General features: G+C 40.6%; 1 protein-coding gene and 1 non-coding gene across 21 annotated transcripts in view; one reads left to right on the top strand and one right to left on the bottom strand.

The window, feature by feature from the left end:
• SRPK2 (SRSF protein kinase 2) overlaps window positions 1–19,472 on the bottom strand; it is a 272,440-nt gene that overhangs the window by 97,066 nt on the left and 155,902 nt on the right. The gene's annotated exons all lie outside the window — the stretch shown is intronic.
• On the top strand, window positions 1,233–1,366 carry LOC111767332 (small nucleolar RNA SNORA1). Its single transcript, XR_002799181.1, has one exon. It is a non-coding gene; the product is annotated as a small nucleolar RNA SNORA1 (small nucleolar RNA).

Raw genomic sequence — 19,472 nt, forward strand, 5'->3', positions numbered from 1 at the left:
GTGATCTTTGGTTCATATTACACCTTTAAGTTGAATGTGATAACAGCAAGCTCTGAAGGCTTGGACTGTCAAGGAAGTAGCAAGTCATATATGATTCTACTTTGGCATTTTATTTATTCTGGTAGAAACTGTGGCTATGGCTCAAGCCCCTGGACATCTTTACATTCTAGTCTTAATTCTCTAAGTCTAGTTAAGTCATTTTACAGTTGAAGAACCTGAGACAGGAACAAAGGTGGTACGGCTAAAATTAAGATCTTAAGTCACTGCAAGATAACCTTCAATAATAAATGCTGAATTAAGGTTTGTGAACAAAATTTCAAATTTAACAAACTCTGAATTTGAAGAAAGGTACAAAGCTAAAAATCTCAGTTATAACAGAGTAGGTGGACCTCAGTGGCAGGGCACCTGCTTAGTATGTGTAAGGTCCTGGGTTCAATCCTGATACCTCCTTAAAAATAAAGAATAAAAATTCAGTGTAAAAGGTTATGTATCTTGGAAGCGGACTTGGCTCAACGGTTAGAGTATTCGCCTACCAACTGGGAGGTCGACGGTTCAAACCCAGGGCCTCCTTGACCCATGTGGAGCTGGCCCACGCGCAGTGCTGATGTACACAAGGAGTGCCGTGCCACGCAGGGGTGTCCCCCGTGTGGGAGAGCCCCACGTGCAAGACGTGTGCCCAGTGAGGTGAGTCGCTCAGTGGGAAGAAAGTGCAGCCTGCCCAGGAGTGGCACTGCACACACAGAGAGCTGACGCAGCAAGATGACGCAACAAAGAGAGACACAAATTCCCCATGCCACTGACAAGGATAGAAGTAGACACAAAAGAACACACAGCAAATGGACACAGAGAAAAGACAACTGGGGTGGGGGGAAGAGGAGAGAAATACATAAAAATAAGTCTTTAAAGAAAAAAATTATGTACCTCTAAAACGCAGTACATTAATTAAATATCTGATGTTCAGCAGAGTACCTATATCTAAATGTGAGCACAGATATAAACAAAAGTTTACCAATCCAGTGTTGCCTAATATTCTGACTGCTGGCATCATTAATATGGCAGTAAAAGGCATTAAATTAGTAGATAACATGAACTCAAGTTCCATTAATTAACTGGGTATGTCTTGGACACATCATTCATTGCTGTGAGCTGCCAAGACTCATAGCTCATAGGCAATTTCAGGATCGGGCGGTTATTTCTAGAAGGAAAGAGGACTAAAAGAAAGAAGCTATTATAGTCTTATTCCATATAAGAATGGGGACAGGGATCATGGTGTCCAGAACTGATAAATGTGGCTAAACTGAGACACAGGTTATGCTTCCATCACAGTAGATTTATTGCAGTGATGACAATGAGACCTGTAACATTTTTTTTACTAAGGTCATGCGTTAAAAAATGAATGTAACAAGACTTTTCAATATTATAAACAGATTAAAGACTAGTACATTTTACATCATTTGCCAAAATACAAATGTACTCCTTCTAGGGGCCTAAAGTGAATAATTTGAAGAAATTAGGATCCAAGAAATCTCGTAAACAGGTGGGGGATTTCTGAAGCATACATCAGTGCGTCCACACACAAGTGGAGATGAAAAGAAGCCCATCTAAAAGAATTGTTGACAAGGCTGACTGGAAACCATTGTGAATCCTTTTTAAAAGAGCTAGCTTGAAGATGAATTTTGTTTCAAGTTTCAGAGGAACTAAGTTGACTGTAATAATTAAACAGTGGAATGATCACATGTTGAATTCTGTAAATAAAAAATTTATTAACTTTATAATATACAACACAAAAGAAATATAACCTTTACACTGTAGAAAATCAGAAGGTATTTTTGGCTTAAAGTTTCTCTAGTGTTTCTGTGGAGGAAATAAAACAAACTTAGCAGCTGAAAGAAAAAAAGAAATGTTGGCAGGGGTGGCAGGTCCAAGTCTCGTCAGTTTGTCTGGAGGCTTTTCCAGGCATCCTCACTCTGCCGATTAAACAAACAAAACCACCGTAGTGCAAGTAACCGGAGTCTCCTTTAAGGTTTCTGAGCACAGGGAGACTGGGTAGCACAGCTACAGAAAGAAACACTTAGCAAAGCTGTTTAGAAAGGAGTAAAAGAAGATATTGCCCAAAACTTCCTAATTGGAGGGGGGAGAGGGAGGACAAAAATAAATCACATTTTTCCTAAGAGACAATTTTGTTACCAACTTGGAAAAGAAATTTAAAAAAAAAAACTTTATTCAAATTAACATTTGTGTTTATTAAATGGGCCAGAAGAAACAAAGATAAGTAAAACTCTTTTGTCTCACAGTCTAGTGGGGTGGCAGGCACTGTTTCTCTGTACAGAGAAGCAAATGGCATACCGGGAGACAAAAGCGGAAGAAAGACCTTCTGGGAGGGAAGGAGATGGATGAGGGAGTCTCAAGAGGACAAAGCATATTCTCAATGGTAAAAAACTGAAAGCTTTCCTTCTGAGATTAGGAACAAGACAATGATGACAGCTTTCACCACTGTTCTTTAACACTACACAGGAATTTCTAGCCAGAGCAATTAAGCAGGAAAAATAAATAAAAAGCATACATACTGGAAGGGAAAAAGCAGATCTACCCACACTTGCAGATGACATGATCCTATTTACGAAAAATCCCAAAGAACCTAAAAGAAAGTTAATAGAGCTAATAAATGAATTCAGTAAAATGGCAGAATATAAGATTAACACACAAAAATCAATGGTGTTTCTATACATCGGCAATGAACAACTCAAAAAGGAAATCAAGGGAAACGGACTTGGCCCAGTGGTTAGGGCGTCCGTCCACCACATGGGAGGTCCGCGGTTCAAACCCTGGGCCTCCTTGACCCGTGTGGAGCTGGCCCATGCGCAGTGCTGATGCATGCAAGGAGTGCCCGGCCACGCAGGGGTGTCCCCCGCCTAGGGGAGCCCCATGCGCAAGGAGTGCACCCGTAAGGAGATCCGCCCAGCGCGAAAGAAACTGCAGCCTGCCAGGAATGGCGCCACCCACACTTCCCATGCCGCTGACGACAACAGAAGCAAAGAGGACAAAGAAACAAGACGCAGCAAATAGACACAGAGAACAGACAACCAGGGGAGGGGGGGGGGAATTAAATAAATAAATAAATCTTTTTTTTAAAAAAAAAGGAAATCAAGAAATAATTCCATTTATAATAGCAACTAAAAGAAAAAAAATACATGGGACTAAATTTAAACAAGGTGAACAACATACATGGTGAAAAATATAAAAAACTTAAAGAAATAAAAGACCTAAAAGAAAGGAAAAGTATTCAGTCTTTATGTATGGGAAGATTAAAATTGTTAAGACAACTAATACTACCCACAGCGATTTAGATTTAATGCAATCCCAATCAAAATTTCAACAGCCTTCTTCACAGAAACGGAAAAGCCAATCATCACATTCATATTAAAGTACAGGGCCTCAAAATGCCAAACTGCTTTGAAAAAGAAGTTGGCAGGGTCACATCAATTTCAAAACTTGATACAAAGCTACAGTAAGCAAAATAGTGTGGTACTGGCACAAGAACAGACGTACAGATGAATGGAATCAAACTGAGAGCTCAGAAATAAACTCACATTTCCGTTGCCAATTGATTTTTTTTTAAGGAGGTCCTGGGGATTGAAACCAAGTCCTCGTACATGGGAAGCAGGTGCTCAACCACTTCAGCGACATCAGCTCAAAAGTTCAACTGATTTTTGACAAGGGTGCCAAGTCCACTCAATGGAGAACAAATAGTCTCTTCAGTAAATGGTGCTGGGAAAACTGGATATCCACAAGCGAAAGAAAGTAAACTCCCACTTCACACCACACACAAAAATTAACTCAAAATGGATCAATGACCTAAATTAACCGGCTAAAACAATAAAGCTCTCAGAAGAAAACATAAGGAAATATCTTCAGGACCTTGTGTTAGGCAATGGTTTTACACCAAAAGCACAAGCAAAAAAAAAGAAAAAGATAAACTGGGCTGCATCAAAAGTAAACAACTTCTGTGTATCAAAGGATATTACCAAGAAAGTTAAAATCCCCTAAGTACAGAGGCAATGACCAGTGTAGAAGGATGCTCTATTGACAGACCCTTGATAATAGCAACTATGCCTATAAGCCTTTTGCTCTTGCAATCACAATCAGCCTAGTGTTGTAGGGTGCCTAAGGGTTCCTCCCGAGAGCCTCCATGTTGCTCAAATGTGGCCTCTCTCAAAGCCAAACTCAGTACGTAAATGCATTACCTTCCTGGCAGCATAGGACATGACTCCCAAGGACGAGTCTCTCTGGCACTGAGGCATTACTACCAAGCACCAGCTGGTGATACAATTGGAAAAAGGACTTGAATAAAAGGGGGAAATGCTAAAGACAAATGAGTTTATATGTCTGAGAGACTTCAAAGTGAGTCAGGAGGTCATCAGAGAGGTAAAGCTTATGCACATCTCAGCAGGATCTCATAGACAGCCAAAGTGATACTACCCCAAATAATGGGGCTCCTGAGGGCTATGGATACTGCCAGCTCCTACTGTCATGACAGATGGCTCCAGAGTTTGGTGCCTTGCCAGTGGGCCCTACTTGGGAGTATGTGCTCACAAGTGTGACAAGAGTTGGACTCAGATGTGACTTCTCTAAACAGGCCTCTTCTGTCCCTTTAACTGAATCTATAGCTGGCACTGGAGTTTGTAGATATACGTCCAATAGACTTGAATTTCGGGGCTGTTCATGTGCCAGCTGGGCCCTGAGCCTCAGCGGAGTTTCAATATCTACTGTCCAGTTCACTGGACTCCCCCAGACAACTAACAAGGAGGTGAGGATGGACAATCACCACACCAAGGAACCAAGAGAGTCTACAACTGCAAGCAAGTTGTAGCAAGCAAGTCAGACATATGGGAGCAAAGCCTCCTCTCATTCAGAGGTGGAGTGGGCATCACCATCCCAGAATCCTCAGGACTGGGGAATAAAATATGGACCAGAGTGGACTTACTGGTATTCTAATACAGACTAATTGTGATTCCAGCAAAGGAAGAAACTGTATCACTGATGTGGAAACAGTGGCCACTGAGGTTGCTAAAGGCACGGAGAAGGAAAAAGAGGTATAAAAAACAATAAATAAATAAATGCAGTAAAGTTCCCTCCCTAGGGTGTCAAAAAGCAAAAAAAAAAAAAAGGGGGGGGGTATAATATGGGGCATTTTCGGGATGTGGCATTATCCTGCATGACATTGCAAAGACAGACACAGGACATTATATATCCTACTATAACCTACAGAATGAAGTGGGAGAGAGTGTAAACTACAATGTAAAATGTAATCCATGCTGTATTCCTCAATTGCAATGAATGTACCACACTAATGAAAGAAGTTAATGTGGGAAAAGTGGGAGGTGTGGGAGTGGGGCATATGGGAATCCCCTATTTTTATGTAACATTTTATGTAATCTAGGTATCTTTTTAACAAAATAAAATATGTATTTTAAAAAAACACAATAAAGTTAAGAGATAACCAACAAAATGGAAGAAAATATTTGGGAACCATGTATCTGATATGGGTTTAACATCCATTACATACATACATACATACATAAACTCCTATAAAGCAACAAAAAGATAAGCCAATTTTTAAAACGTGAAATATATTGAACTGAGATATTTTTCCAAATTAGACATACAAATGGCCAATAAGCACATAAAACAATGTTCACTATCATTAGTCACTGGGGAACGCAAATCAAAACCATAGAGGAGAACAAGCAAGATGGCGGCAGAGTAAGGAGCTCCTAGAGTCAGCTCCTGCTACTGGGCAGTTAGCAAACACCCAGAGCTCTCTGGAGCTAGCTGGAGCACCTGTTTGGGGTCTCTAGGAGGCCAGAAGAGCATCCTGCAACATCCTTGGGAGAGTGGAAGGAGGAGATTGCCCATCTGCAGAGAAGACTTGTAAGTAGAGCGCCCCATGCCGCGAAGGCCAGTACCCATCCTCCACTGGAGGCACAAGCCGCCTCAGGAGCGGTTCAGCCGCTGGAATTGAAAGCTCCACTTCCCCAAAATGGGGGAGAAAGAGATAGTTGGGCACCAATTTCACCTATGATGAGGAAACTCAGTGGGCTACAGTAGGATCCTGAGAACAACTAAGGTTTGAGACTGTCCAGGTCAGAAAGAGGCTGGGAGCCGCCATCTTAACTCCGCGCCTTGCACGAGGGGAAGCGAGGCTGACTTAAAGTCCCAGTGCTGGTGGAGACCAGCTTCTACCCATCCAGATCATATTGCAGGTCTAGCCTAGGTCCCAGTGCCACCTCCAACAGGGAGGAAGCTGCAGGGACCTGCACTAGCCTCTCCAGGAAATTACCAGCCAAGCCGCGGTGATTATCCTACTCTGGCAGCACAAGCCACCCAGGAGATGCTCTGTGATGGCAACTGGGAGCTCCATTTCCAGACACAGGGGAGGAGGAAATGGATGGCTGCTGATTTCAGCCACTGATTGGGAGAATTGGCTGGCTAAGAGATAACCCTGGGAACAGCTTGGGTGAGAACCAGTCCAAGTCAGAAAGAGGCCAGTAGCCACCATTCTGACTCCACCCCCAGCCTGAGAGGAAGCCAGGCTGAATGAAACTCTCAGTGTCAGGCAGGAACCAGTTTCTTTCACACAGATCAGCCTGCAGCCTGCCTAGGCTTCAGCCCTGCCTCTGGCAGGGAGGAGGCTAAGGAGCCCTGCACCAGCCTATACAGGTAACTGCAGGGAACTTTGGCTGCAATAGACTGAAAATCAGAAGTCTACCAGGGCAACTGTGGTCATCTTAGGACCTGCACTGCATAGACTGCTGCCCACACCTGCAGCTCCATCCCTGCCCCAGGCAGGGGAGAAAGGGATGTGAAACTTCATCAGTCTCTCTGGGCAACTAGGGTCTAGGCCTGCATGTGGATTATTCCACATAGCTGTGACTCTGTCCCTACCCCTGGCAAAGGAGAAAGTTCGAAGAAGCTTCATTGGTCCCTGGTGCAATGAGGGCAGCCTGAGCCTGCACAGCTTACAGCACCAACTACATGCCTGGCTCCTACTACATAACCAGCAAGGGAGAAATGATAGAAAGCCCTAGAAAAACCGCACCCAGTTAAAATACTCTAACAAGCCAGATGCAGAGACACCAACAAAAAATTATGATCCACACCAAGAAACAGGAAACTATGGCCCAGTTAAAGGAACAAGATAAGCCTCCAGGTGACATAATGGAATTGAGACAACTAATTATAGATGTTCAAACAAATCTCCTTAATAAATTCAAAGAGATGACTAAAGAGATTAAGGATATTAAGAAGACATCAGATGAGCACAAAGAAGAATTTGAAAGCATACACAGAAAAATAGCAGATCTTATGGGAATGAAAGGTGCAATCAAATCAAAACCATAATACCATCTCACACTCACTAGAATGGCTGTTTTCGTTTCTGTTTTTAAGATTTATTTATTTCTCGCCCGACCCCCATACACTCTTGTCTGCTCTCTGTGTCCATTTGCAGTACATTCTTCTGTATCTGTTTTATTCTCTTTAAGTGGCACCAAGAACCGATCCTGGGACCTTCCAGAGTGGGAGAGAGGTACCCAATCTCTTGTGCCACCTCAGCTTCCTGGTCTGCTGCATCTCTTATTGTCTCTCTCCTCTGTGTCTCTTTTTATTGCATCATCTTACTGTGCCAGCTCTCCACTTTGGCCAGCTTCCCGTGCAGGCCAGCTTGCTTTCACCAGGATTGCCCCAGGAACTGAACCCTGGACCTCCCATCTGGTAGGTAGGAGCCCAATCACTTGAGCCACATCCACTTTCCAGAATGGCTATATTTAAAACAATGGAGTGAAGAGGATTTGGCTCAATGGATAGAGCATACACCTACCACATGGGAGGTCCAAGGTTCAAATCCAGGGCCTCCTGACCCATGTGGTGAGGCTGGTCCACGTGCAGTGCTGATGCGTGCAAGGAGTGCTGTGCCATACAGGGGTGTCCCCCACATAGGGGAGCTCCACAAGGACTGTGCCCCAAAAGGAGAGCCGCCCCATGCAAGAAAAGTGCAGCCTGCCCAGGAGTGGGGCCGCACACACGGAGAGCTGATGTAGCAAGATGACGCAAGAAAAAGAGACACAGATTCCCAGTGCCATTGACAAGAAAACAAGAGGACACAGAAGAACACACAGCGAATGGACAGAGAGAGCAGACAAGGGGTGGTGTGGAGGGGACAGAAATAATTTAAAAAATAAAATAAATCTTTCAAAAAAAAGTTCTAAAAAATTTTTAAATATTGGAAAATGGAAAATAAATATTGGCAAGGATATGGAGGAATAAAAATCTTCATACATTGCTGGTAGGAATGTAATATGGTGCAGCTGCTGTGGAAGACAGTTTGGCAATTCTCAAAGTAATCACAGAATTACCTATGACCTGGCAATTCCACTTCTGGATGGAAAGAAAGCAGGGATATGGACAGATATTTGTATACTAATGGTTATCACAGCATTAAAATAGCAAAAAGGTAGAAGCAACCTGAAAGTGTAATGAATAAGTAATCAAAAAGTGGTATATACATCCAGTGGAATATTATTCGGTTGGAAAAATAGATGAAGTTCTGATACATGCTGCAACACTGATCGACCAAACACAAAAGGACAGATATTGTATGACTTCACTTATATGAAATAACTAGAATACAAAAATTCAAAGAGGCAGAGAGGGTAAATGGAGATAATGCTTATGAGCAGAGTTTTTGTTTGGGCTGATAGGAATGTTTTAATAGTGGATGGTAGTGATGATAGCATAAAAGTGTAAACTTGAAAGTGGTACAATGGGAAATGTTATATTATATAGATGTTATTACAAAAATTTTAAAAGATAAAATAAATCTAATGGGAGAAAGGAATGAAGTTCTAAAACTTGAAGACATCATGTTGAGTGAAATTAATTAGATACAAAAGAAATGATGCTTTATGATTTCACTTATATGAAATACTTGGATTAAGCAACTTCCTAGAGACGGAAAGTAGATTACAGGTTACCAGGGGCTGGGTGTGTAAAGGAAGAGTTATTGCATAACAGAGTTTCTGTCTGTGGTGTTGACAATCTTTTGGCATTGGATAGTGGTGGTAACACTACAATATTGTGACTGCGATACACAAAAGTGGTTAAAATGGGAAATTTGCATTGTACGTTACCACAATAAAAATTAAAAAACAAAGTAACAAAACACGGCATCTAAAAAGAGAGGGAAGAACATATTAAATAGATAAGAAGGGGTAAAAGGATCAAAGCTGCCAAGGTCAGTAGGTTGGCAGGCCAGTAAGAACTTCCATATGGTTTCACTAAAGAGTAAAGGGAACAGAAGATGAGGCTAACCAGACTATAAAAGACTCTTATGCTACACAAATGAGTCCCTTAGGAATGTTATCGTAGAGATGGTGCAGAGGGCAGAGGAGGAAGGGGAGAGGTTAGTGGCAGTCTGGGAAGAAACAGAAGTATCAGATGCCAGAAGTTTGGAGGCACTGAATAAATGCAGGACACTAAGACTGGAGGAGAGCAGATGGATATGGGAGGGATTTTTGCAAAGCAATCAACAGGACTTAGTGTCCGAGTAGATGTGGTATGAGGGAAAATGAGCAGATAAGGTGACTGTGAGAGCCTTTTGAGTCTAGAAAGTTACAAAAGTTCACTTTAAAAAATTAAATAAAAATGAGCAGTGTAATAAAATTTTAGAGACAAAAGGGCTATCCCCAAAGCACAATGGTGCCATTGTTGTAGAGCCTGGCAATTAAGTAACATGAGCAAGAACCCTGACAGAGGCTCCAGTAGCTGCTGTTAAAGGAAAACTGAAAGTTTACATATATACTTCAGCAAAAATTCTCACTATTTGTTAGGCTAAGATTAGGGAACTTCCCTCCATCCTTGAATAGACGGCACAAAGTTGCCTACTGCTGCCTTCTGCTTTCTTTCAAAGATATTTATGATGTTCTTTTAAAACCACAGAGGCAGATTACAAACAGAGCAATTTTTGTCCCTGACCCTAAAGTCCCTAGGGGCAGTCATAAATCAAAAGGATTATTCTCTCTCCCTCCCTCTTACAACCGCATTTTATAAGTGAGACATTTTAATGAAGCACAGATTGGCTATATAACATATGAGCAAAGTCAGGAAGGATTAAACAAAGAGTTTGGTTCGGGACTGATTAAATTTCAGATTTCAATGAGACATTTAAGTAGTGATATAAAGTATTTGGCTGGATATTTAAGTCTGGAGCTCAGAAAGGAGAGCAGAAGACATGAAGTTAGGAGTCATCAGCATGCAGATGATAGTCATACCACGGAAACAAATTAAATCATTCCCAGAGAAAATGCAGATGCAACAAGAAAAATGCCCAGGACAGGAACCCTAAACAGTCATTATTTGAATAAAGAAGGAACAAACGGAAGAAATTAAGAAGGATTACTTGATTCTTCATGTTCTAGCCCCAATTTTTCACTAATCAAAGACAGAAAGCATATTGGTGCTAGAAATTTGGGGTACTGAAATCAATCATAAATTTTACCACTTTCAAAAGACTGCCAGTGAGTGAAAGTAATCTTTGATTTGCCCAGAACTGTCAGGAAACAAAAAGGTTCCACATGAGTAAAATCTCCTCATGGCATTTTCCAGATAAAGGAAGTTTTTATCTTTATGTGAAAAGGTCATAGCTCTAAATGCCTTCAGGAATCAAACAGGTGAGTGTGACCAGTAAAATAAATGACAGTAAATGGTGGCTACTGACACTACTGGAGTGATCCTGACCCTTCAAAGGGCATTCAAATTCAATGTTTTGTAGAGAAAACTGCAGTATACCATGGAAATTCAGACTTGAAACCATGGGCTCATAACTATTGCACACTGATGCATATTTTAAAACTTTTCTTATATTTAATACCCCCAGACTTTTTTCTCCTACCATTAGCCACTTTTCTTATAGATGAGGTGTTAATAAATTCTGTGTTGTAAAAGGAGACACTTTTAACACTGATCAACTCTAAGACTTTGAGTAAGTTATTTCCAAGCCTCTTTCATTCATTCAAGCACACTTTCAAATTATGACTTCATAAATGCCCTATAAGAAAGAGAGAGCAGGCTTTTTTTTTAATCTCTTAAAAAGAACATGAAAAAGAAAGGTGGGCTAATTAAGAACAGCAAAAAAAAAACTATTTTTACAAACTCCCTTTTATACAAATGAATATGATGGTCAAGATAACTTAAATGTTTCTTTTTAAAGATTTACTTATTTATTCATTTCTCTCCCCTTCCCCCCCACCCTGGTTGTCTGTTCTCTGCGTCTATTTTGCTGCATCTTCTTTTGTCTGCTTCTGTTGTTGTCAGCGGCACGGGAATCTGTGTTTCCTTTTGCTGCGCCATCTTGTGTCATTTCTCAGCGTGGGTGGCGCCATTCTTAGGCAAGCTGCACTTTCTTTGGACTGGGCGGGTCTCCTTACCGATCGCACTCCTTGTGCGTGGGGCTCCCCTACGCCCGGACACCTCTTCTCGTCATGGCACTCCTTGCGCATATCAGCACTGCGCATGGGCCAGCTTCACACTGGTCAAGGAGGCCCTGGGTTTGAACCATGGACCTCCCATGTGGTAGAGGGACGCCCTAACCGCTGGGCCAAGTCCGCTTCCCAAGATAACTTAAATGTAAACAGAGGATTCTCCTATAGGCTAAGAATTATGCTGGCCCCAGGAAAAGGATGTCCTTTTTCATTCTGGGACAAGGAGTACTTTAAATTCATTAGTAAACTCCACAAAGAATAAAAGGCTGGGGAAGGGTATAAGAACTGAATTTCAAATGAGAATTTTAAATTTTTAAGTTCTGGGTAAAATTGAATGGCAAGAGTATCGTTTCATTTTCTCCTTCAGAGCCAAGCATTTAAGAAGCAAAACTACTTTTGCTTTGGAGGCGGGCTTAGCCCAGTGGTCAGGGCATCCGTCTACGACATGGGAGGTCCGCGTTCAAACCCCGGACCTCCTTGACCCGTATGCAGCTGGCCCATGCGCAGTGCTGATGCGCGCAAGGAGTGCCCTGTCATGCAGGGGTGTCCCCACGTAGGAAAGCCCCACGCGCAAGGAGTGGGCCCCGTAAGGATTGCCGTGCAACACGAAAGAAAGTTCAGCCTGCCCAGGAATGGCACCGCACACGCAGAGAACTGACGCAGCGGGATGATGCAACTAAAAGAGACACAGATTCCCATGCCGCTGACGACGACAGAAGCAGTCAAAAAAAAAAAAAAAAAAAAAACCACGCAGTAAATGGACACACAGAGAACGGAAAAGGGGGGGGGGGGGGGGGGAGAAGGGGACAGAAATCTTTAAAAAAAAAAAAAAAACTACTTTTGCCTTAATAGACTATTTTTGGGGAAGTGAAGTGGATGTAGCTCAAGCGATTGGGCTCCCATCTACGATATGGGAGGTCCGGATTCTGTATCCTGGGCCTCCCGGTGAAGGCAAGCTGGCCCGTGTGGTGAGCTGACCCAAGTGGAAAGCTGTCCTACACAAAGTGCTGGCCGCAGGGTGAGCTGGCCCAAGTGGAGTGCTGGCCAGCGCAGAGAGCTGACACAGCAAGATGAGGCAACAAAAAGAGACACAGTGGAGAGACAATAAGAGACACAACAAACCCGCAAGTGGCACGAGAGATTGAGCATGTCTCTTGCATTCCGTAAGTTCCCAGGATTGGTTCCCAGTGCTGCCTAAAGAAAAGACAAGCAGACGCAGAAGAACACAGAGTGAATGGACACAGAGAGCAGAAAACTAGGGGATGAAGGGGAAGATATGATGATAGATAAATAAATCTTTAAAATTAAAAAAAAAAATAGACTATTACGTTAGAACATTAAAAAGACTTGAAGATTGGTAAATTGTATAATGGCAGATAATAAATGACATTTTCCTCCCTTAAAAGAGTGGTAAAAATGGGAAATTTTATATTGTATGTATGTCCCCACACAAAAAAAATTAATAAAAAAAGAGGGGAACAAAGCATCTCCTTAAGACATCAACTCAAAATAATTTTATCAAAAAAAAAAAACTAGTGAATGCAATTTCTTTGAAATCATCAGATTATTGATGTGAATTAGAATAAAGGCAATAAAACCTTTTATCCATACAATATAATACTGTCAGGATAGAAAGAGCAAACCATAATATAATGGAAAATGTGGCAATTAGGAAAGAGAAGAGTTAGAGGACATGGTTCTTTTCTAAATGTAAAAAAAAGGTTAAATGAACAGAGTTCATTGGTGGTCTCATCTGAAAATAAAATTTAATAAATATAATTAAAAGTCTAGCTCCTCTGTCATTTTAGTCACATTCCAAATGTTCAACAGCCATGTCTACCTTAAAGAACTTTAACACAGCATAGAGTGTACTGGACAGTACTGATTTGGCAATATTTTGAACAATTTACAGAAGTGATACTTTATATATCCACTGAGCAAAAGACTTTTGTCCTACACTGTGATCAGTATACAGCAAGACAAACATTTCAAATTATTAACTTTAAGCCAGGAATCCTATAGTCACAATTTAACCACATATACTATAGAAAAAAGCACACAAAGTTCAACATGCTAGCCACCTGTCTTTGTAAAGGAGCACCTCTATGCATCCAAACAAAAAGAACTGCCTTTTTTTTTTTAACTTTGGAGAGAAATTAATTTCACAGCCTTCCTTAGCAATCCATTTCAATGTTTAATACTCCCCAATGTCAAGGAATGTATCCACCCTACTGTGAAATAAGTAAGCACACTCAAATGGTAATACAGCCATAATTCTTTCACTCATTTCCAGATCAGATGAATGACATCTTGCCACCAAGTCTATAAAATATTTTGTGAACTTCTAGAAGAAGAAAAAAAATGTCTGTGGTTTTTCTCAAAAGACTATTTCACACCCCTAAGAGTACGTGGCGTTTCAAATGACAAGCAACATCTCCCTTGCTAAAACCTTTCAATAGGTTCTTGACCAACTTCAACATAAAAGTCAATGTATCTTCTATACCTTACCACTGTATAGAAGATTCTTTGCCACCAGGGTACACCAGGACTCTCTCACTTCGTTTCCCATCCTGTCCTCTTTCACAGCCTTGTGGAATTATTTATAGTTTCCAGATGGCAGCAAGGGCGTTTCATTTTACCAAGACTTTTCAAACAGTAAATTTTTCACATGCTTCCTTGGCCTGGACCACTAACATGAGGAGTTTGGACTCCAGATTCCAGCTGTCTCAAGACACCAAATAGGTACCAAACAAGAAAAATGGATTCAAACTTCAGGAAGAAAAATGCATTTTTCCAAAAGGAAGACCATGACTTCAAAGGTTATTAAATTTGTCAGTACAATCAAATCAGTGAGTTATCAAATAAATACCCACAAGGGTCTGACTTAACAAGGAAGGTTGGAGATTCTTGATATCTGCAAATCTTTAAAAAAAAATAATAAAACCAAGAAAATCAGCCATCTGTGTTGGATGTTTTCTCATCTGTCTGGAAAGAGAAGCTTGGATCACCTAACTTCTTAAGATCCCTTACAAAAGAAGGATTGACATAAACAGAATGCCTAAATGTGTTTCTCAGTATTGATTATATCACTAACTGCAAACCTTTAACTAATGGGATACTAAGTACGCCTTAGGCATTTCATAAATGCTTGACTGAATTCAAGAGACTACTGCAGAAATAATGAAAAAGCTTTAATGATGACCGAGGTAATGAATGCACAACTATGTGATTATACCAAATATCAATGAATGCACACTTTGGGTGAATTGTATATTTTATTAATATGCATCAAGGAAATTGATTTGCTAAAAAAAAATCTACTGCAAGTCTTTAGTATAAGTTTATGGTACTGACTTCGCATTCACTTACATGCTCACACCACTGAAAAACAGGAGGCACCACAGTAACCTCTAGCTTTACTGCACTTGAAGAAAGAACTAAAGGAACAGAGGCTACACTGTCCAGCATATTGTTCAATGTCCTCTATACAACATCTGAAAAAGAGACAATCCTGAGAATTCCAAATAAGAGTATAAGCAAAAAGATTCTCTTATGCATTACATTTTAATACTTGTTATCAAAAGCCTGACAAGGTGGCACCTTTTCAATGTGATTCCTCTTCTAAGATTCAATAGATTGATTACGGTCCATCCATACAATGGACTCAGTCCTAAGTAATCTTAAAAACAATACTATGAAAAAACAGTGCTGTAAATTATTTAGTAAAAGAGGGAAAATCCCATGTTAAGAGTAGAAAGTCAATTCCAAAATAATTTGTCAGCATAATACTGAGATTTCTTATGGGCAATGGTGTTATTATTAAATGTGTTTGATTTTTGAAGATACACAGAAAAGTTAAGTCACCTTAATCATGGTGACCAGTCTCTTAATGATAAAAACATGGTGCTTTTTGTATTCCTCTTAATCTGAATTGTCTAAAATGAAAACGCATTTCTTTTGAGATATGTGGAAAAGGTTATCTTTTAAAGTAATAATAATTAAGTTAGAGGGAAAAGTTGGGTTCTCCTGGAAAGAAGCATATTTTCTCCTTATAGATAATAAGAACAATGTTGCTTTTTTCCCTTGGTTTGGCTGCCAGGAAATTTAAAGCCAAATCTGGAGGTGACCTATAGTAGCTGCACAGCAATACAGCCTATATTATCTCCTCCTCCATGACCTTCTCCCTTGACCTACATTCTCTCCAACCCTTTATCTACTTACTGCCTTGTAGGTATTCTTCTAACTAACCTCAAATTCCTTTTTGGGGGAAAGGGTATGGATGAAGGGGACAAACAGAGAAAGGTAGAAAAAGGAAAAAAAGGGAAAACAAGAATGAGATTGGCAGTTGTGCAAACAAAATAATGGTCTACCTCTATAAATTTCAGAGTATATATAGAAAGCTAAGTTCTACCATAGTGGGTGAACAAATACATTTCCCAGTTCAAGAAATAAAATGCACATCTGCCTTCCTACTCCAAACAGCTGACACCTTATTAAAATTTTGCTCTCTTACTGTGTGTGGTCATCAGAGCAGTGATCACCAGTGTTTTTGCATGTCTGAAATGTCAGGAAAACCCAGAGACATACTCTTCAGCATGACAGTAATTTAACTTGAATGCCTTAAATCAACAGATAATGCTTAGTACTCATAGGATTTGAAAATCCCTCACAATATTATACGCAAGCCTGTGGCTAGCAAATTGTGAATCTCTGTGCTACAGCAGAGGAGAAAAACATTTACCATAAGAGGAATCTGGATGGTAGATACCCTTTGCAAATCCTAATCAGAGTTTTTGGTTTGGTTTTAATTTGAGCCATCATTTAAAACTGAGAAAGCTAACATAAAAACTCAAATTTCAATTTCTCTTAAAAAAAAAATCAGAAGAGCTGGCAACACTTGGCCTATTTTCCTATATGCAGCAGTCAGCAAGAACTGAGAAACCACCTCCTCTTAAAATGGGGTTGTAATCTCCAGTTTTTCACAGTCCCCATCCGGCTCTCCTCACTTACATAAGCCTTGGTAGACAACTGTGTTTGTAACCTCTTCACCACAACTCTGGTCTTATTCATAAGATCCCCAGAGATGCAGTCATTGGTCATTTGCAATTCTTTTAAGGACTACCAAGGGCCACTTACTGTAATGACATGCATACCCAAGAAATGAACCAAGTATGTCAGGGGCGGCCACCCACCAATAACTCCTATGTAGAGATCCTAGTCTTTAGTCCTGTGTGCTATGTTTACCACAGCCTAGATTCCAAATTACAAAGGGGTTAGTGTAGAGTATCTGCTGATAAATGTTAGGTATTGGGTGGATGGATGGATGGACAGATGGACGGAAGGAAGGAAGGAAGGATGTAATAACTGTAGTCTTCTAAATTTAGTCTAATTTCTCCCAGCCCCTGGGCACTAAAGGATTCAGTTACAAAGGTAATCTGCAATGTAACTGTTAAAAGTAGAGTTCATTTATTATTATTGTTCTTAATCACTGTTTACATTTGTTCAGAAATTCCTTGGTCAATTCATCATAATCTACCACCTTGGGGAAGGGTCTCCGAGTGAGGAGGAAGCCCTACTGCTGACATGCAAAATGATCTAAGGTGACACTTGGGATTCAGATATAACATGGCATCGAGTCACATACTAGAAAGTTATTTCTTTTCTAAGGTTCTTTCCATTTTTCTTAGTGTATCAAAGATGTCTCAATTTGGTGCTAGCACATATTTAAGCTCCTTTATGACATTTGTTAATTTAATTTCCCCTGTAAACAAAGAGGGAGCATATGGCTTAGGCTTGAAGCCTTTATCAGGCAACAGAATCTAGACAAGGTTTAATAGCAATTGTTTCTAAAGACAAGTGATACTGGGTTCTCCATTTCTAGTAAAAAGAGTCCTTTTAAAATATATTCATGCTTTTAAAAAGCATTAATAGTAGTACAGGGAAGTGCACATGTGACAAAAAGCACAAAGGTGATTGTAAAAAAATACTGATGTTTGGGAGATAAATGGACTATAGTGTGAGGCTGCCATGTTGGCACAAAGATGGAAAGTGGTTAGATTTACCTTAATTTCCATTTTACATTAAAGCAAAAGTTTAAAAAAATATGTTTATTATTAAATGTGTATTTTTAGTGTAGTAGAAAATCCTGAAGTCTATAACCATGACTCTATTCTAAGAGCTAACAATTCGGTTGACTATACTTTAGTAATCTATGCTAATACCGGAGAAATAGATGATATGCTGTACCAAAATCATCTCCTACAAAATTCACAATCTGCAAACAATGATATAAAATATTTTTTTGATAAAAGCACGTCTATATTTAAGATCGTATGCTGGGGTTAATAGTAAGTAAACCATCAAGTAGACCAAATGTCACCGATACTCCCCACTGTCAAACAGCAGCTGTGACAAATGCTACAAAGGAGAGCTCCCTGGTTCTATAAGGGCTTATAGTAGGCATCATTTGACCTAGGCAGGGCTTCCTTGAGATGGGAGAGATGGGAAGAGCAAAAAAGCAAGGAAGGCCAGGACAGGATCAGAAAGGAGAAAAGAAAACAGTGCATAAGATGAGGCTGGAGAGGAGGATGAGGACCAGACAGTGTAAAGGTCCTACTGGCTGAGGTAGAGGATTTATTCACCTTCACACTGAAAATAATGGGAAGGAAGAGATTTAAAACTGGAGTGACCTACCTGATAAGATTTGTGTGCTGTAAGGTTTGCTCTACTTGCAAGTGGGCAGCCCTCCAGGATGGATCAGGAAACAGACAGAATCAAAGTTTAAATGGGCGACAAACAAATGAAACAATTTTGAAACTACCCACCAAAACCAAATAAATAATGACGAACAGAAAGGAAGCTTATTAGCATACACTAAATAGCACCACACTTTTATTTTATTTAGGTATATGATACTGAAATTTTAGAGACTAGGAACAATCTGAAATGCAGCACTTTAAAATGCACAATAAATGTCACGATTTCTTGGTCAGACCGAAGGTAGCCTGCCTATCGCATGGGTTTTAAATAAAGAGGCCTGGCGCTCTAAGGGAGGCCAGGGCTGGAAGCTGAGCACCAGTGGCTACACTGCACTGATGGTCCCTGTCTGGTCTAATTATATTCTGAGGTCCTTGTTGAAAGTCAGTACTTTAGAAATACGGTACTGTTTGCTTCTAATCCTTCTCAAAAACATTCCAAGTTGGGAAACACGTGTGGCTCAATCAATTGGGCTCCCCATCTACTATATAGGAGAGGGCGAGCTGGCCCACGCAGAGTGCCAGCCCACGCAGGAATGCCACCCTGCGTAGGAGTGCCGACCAGCCAAAAAAGCCACCCCGCTCAAGAGTGCCAGTCGACATAGAGAGCTGGCATAGCAAGGTGACACAAGAGACACAGAGGAAAGAAAATAAGAAGATGTAGTACAACAGGGAGTTGGGGTGGAACAAGAGAGTAATCACCTGTCTCTCACTCCGGAAGGTCCCAGGATTGGTTCCCAGACCCACCTAATGAGAACACAAGCAGACACAGAAGAACACAGTGAATGGACAGAGAGCGCAGACAATGGGGAGAACAGAGCAGGAAATAAATAAATAAACCTTTAAAAAAAAAATTCAAACCTGAAGTGACACTGGCACACATCCACCAGAATGTTAAAAGGGAGGGAGGGAAATACGGGGGTGGGGGGTAAGGACAGACAGACAGAGGATGAAAGAATGGAAGAACAAAGTAGGGTAAGAATGGAAGAACTAAGGCAGGTGGGCAGGTAGAAAGGAAAGGAAGGGAAAGAAAAGGAAAAAGGAGAGGGAGGGGAAAGGGAAATTAAAAAAAAACAAAAAACAAAAGTGTAACAATTGAGTGGAGGGAAGGAAAGACAATCTAGCCACTTGGACATCACAACCTACCAAAAAATTTTTTCATCTCAAATACAGTTATCCT

Source organism: Dasypus novemcinctus, chromosome 5 (genome assembly GCF_030445035.2).
Source record: "Dasypus novemcinctus isolate mDasNov1 chromosome 5, mDasNov1.1.hap2, whole genome shotgun sequence".
In the NCBI taxonomy this organism is placed as follows: domain Eukaryota; kingdom Metazoa; phylum Chordata; class Mammalia; order Cingulata; family Dasypodidae; genus Dasypus; species Dasypus novemcinctus.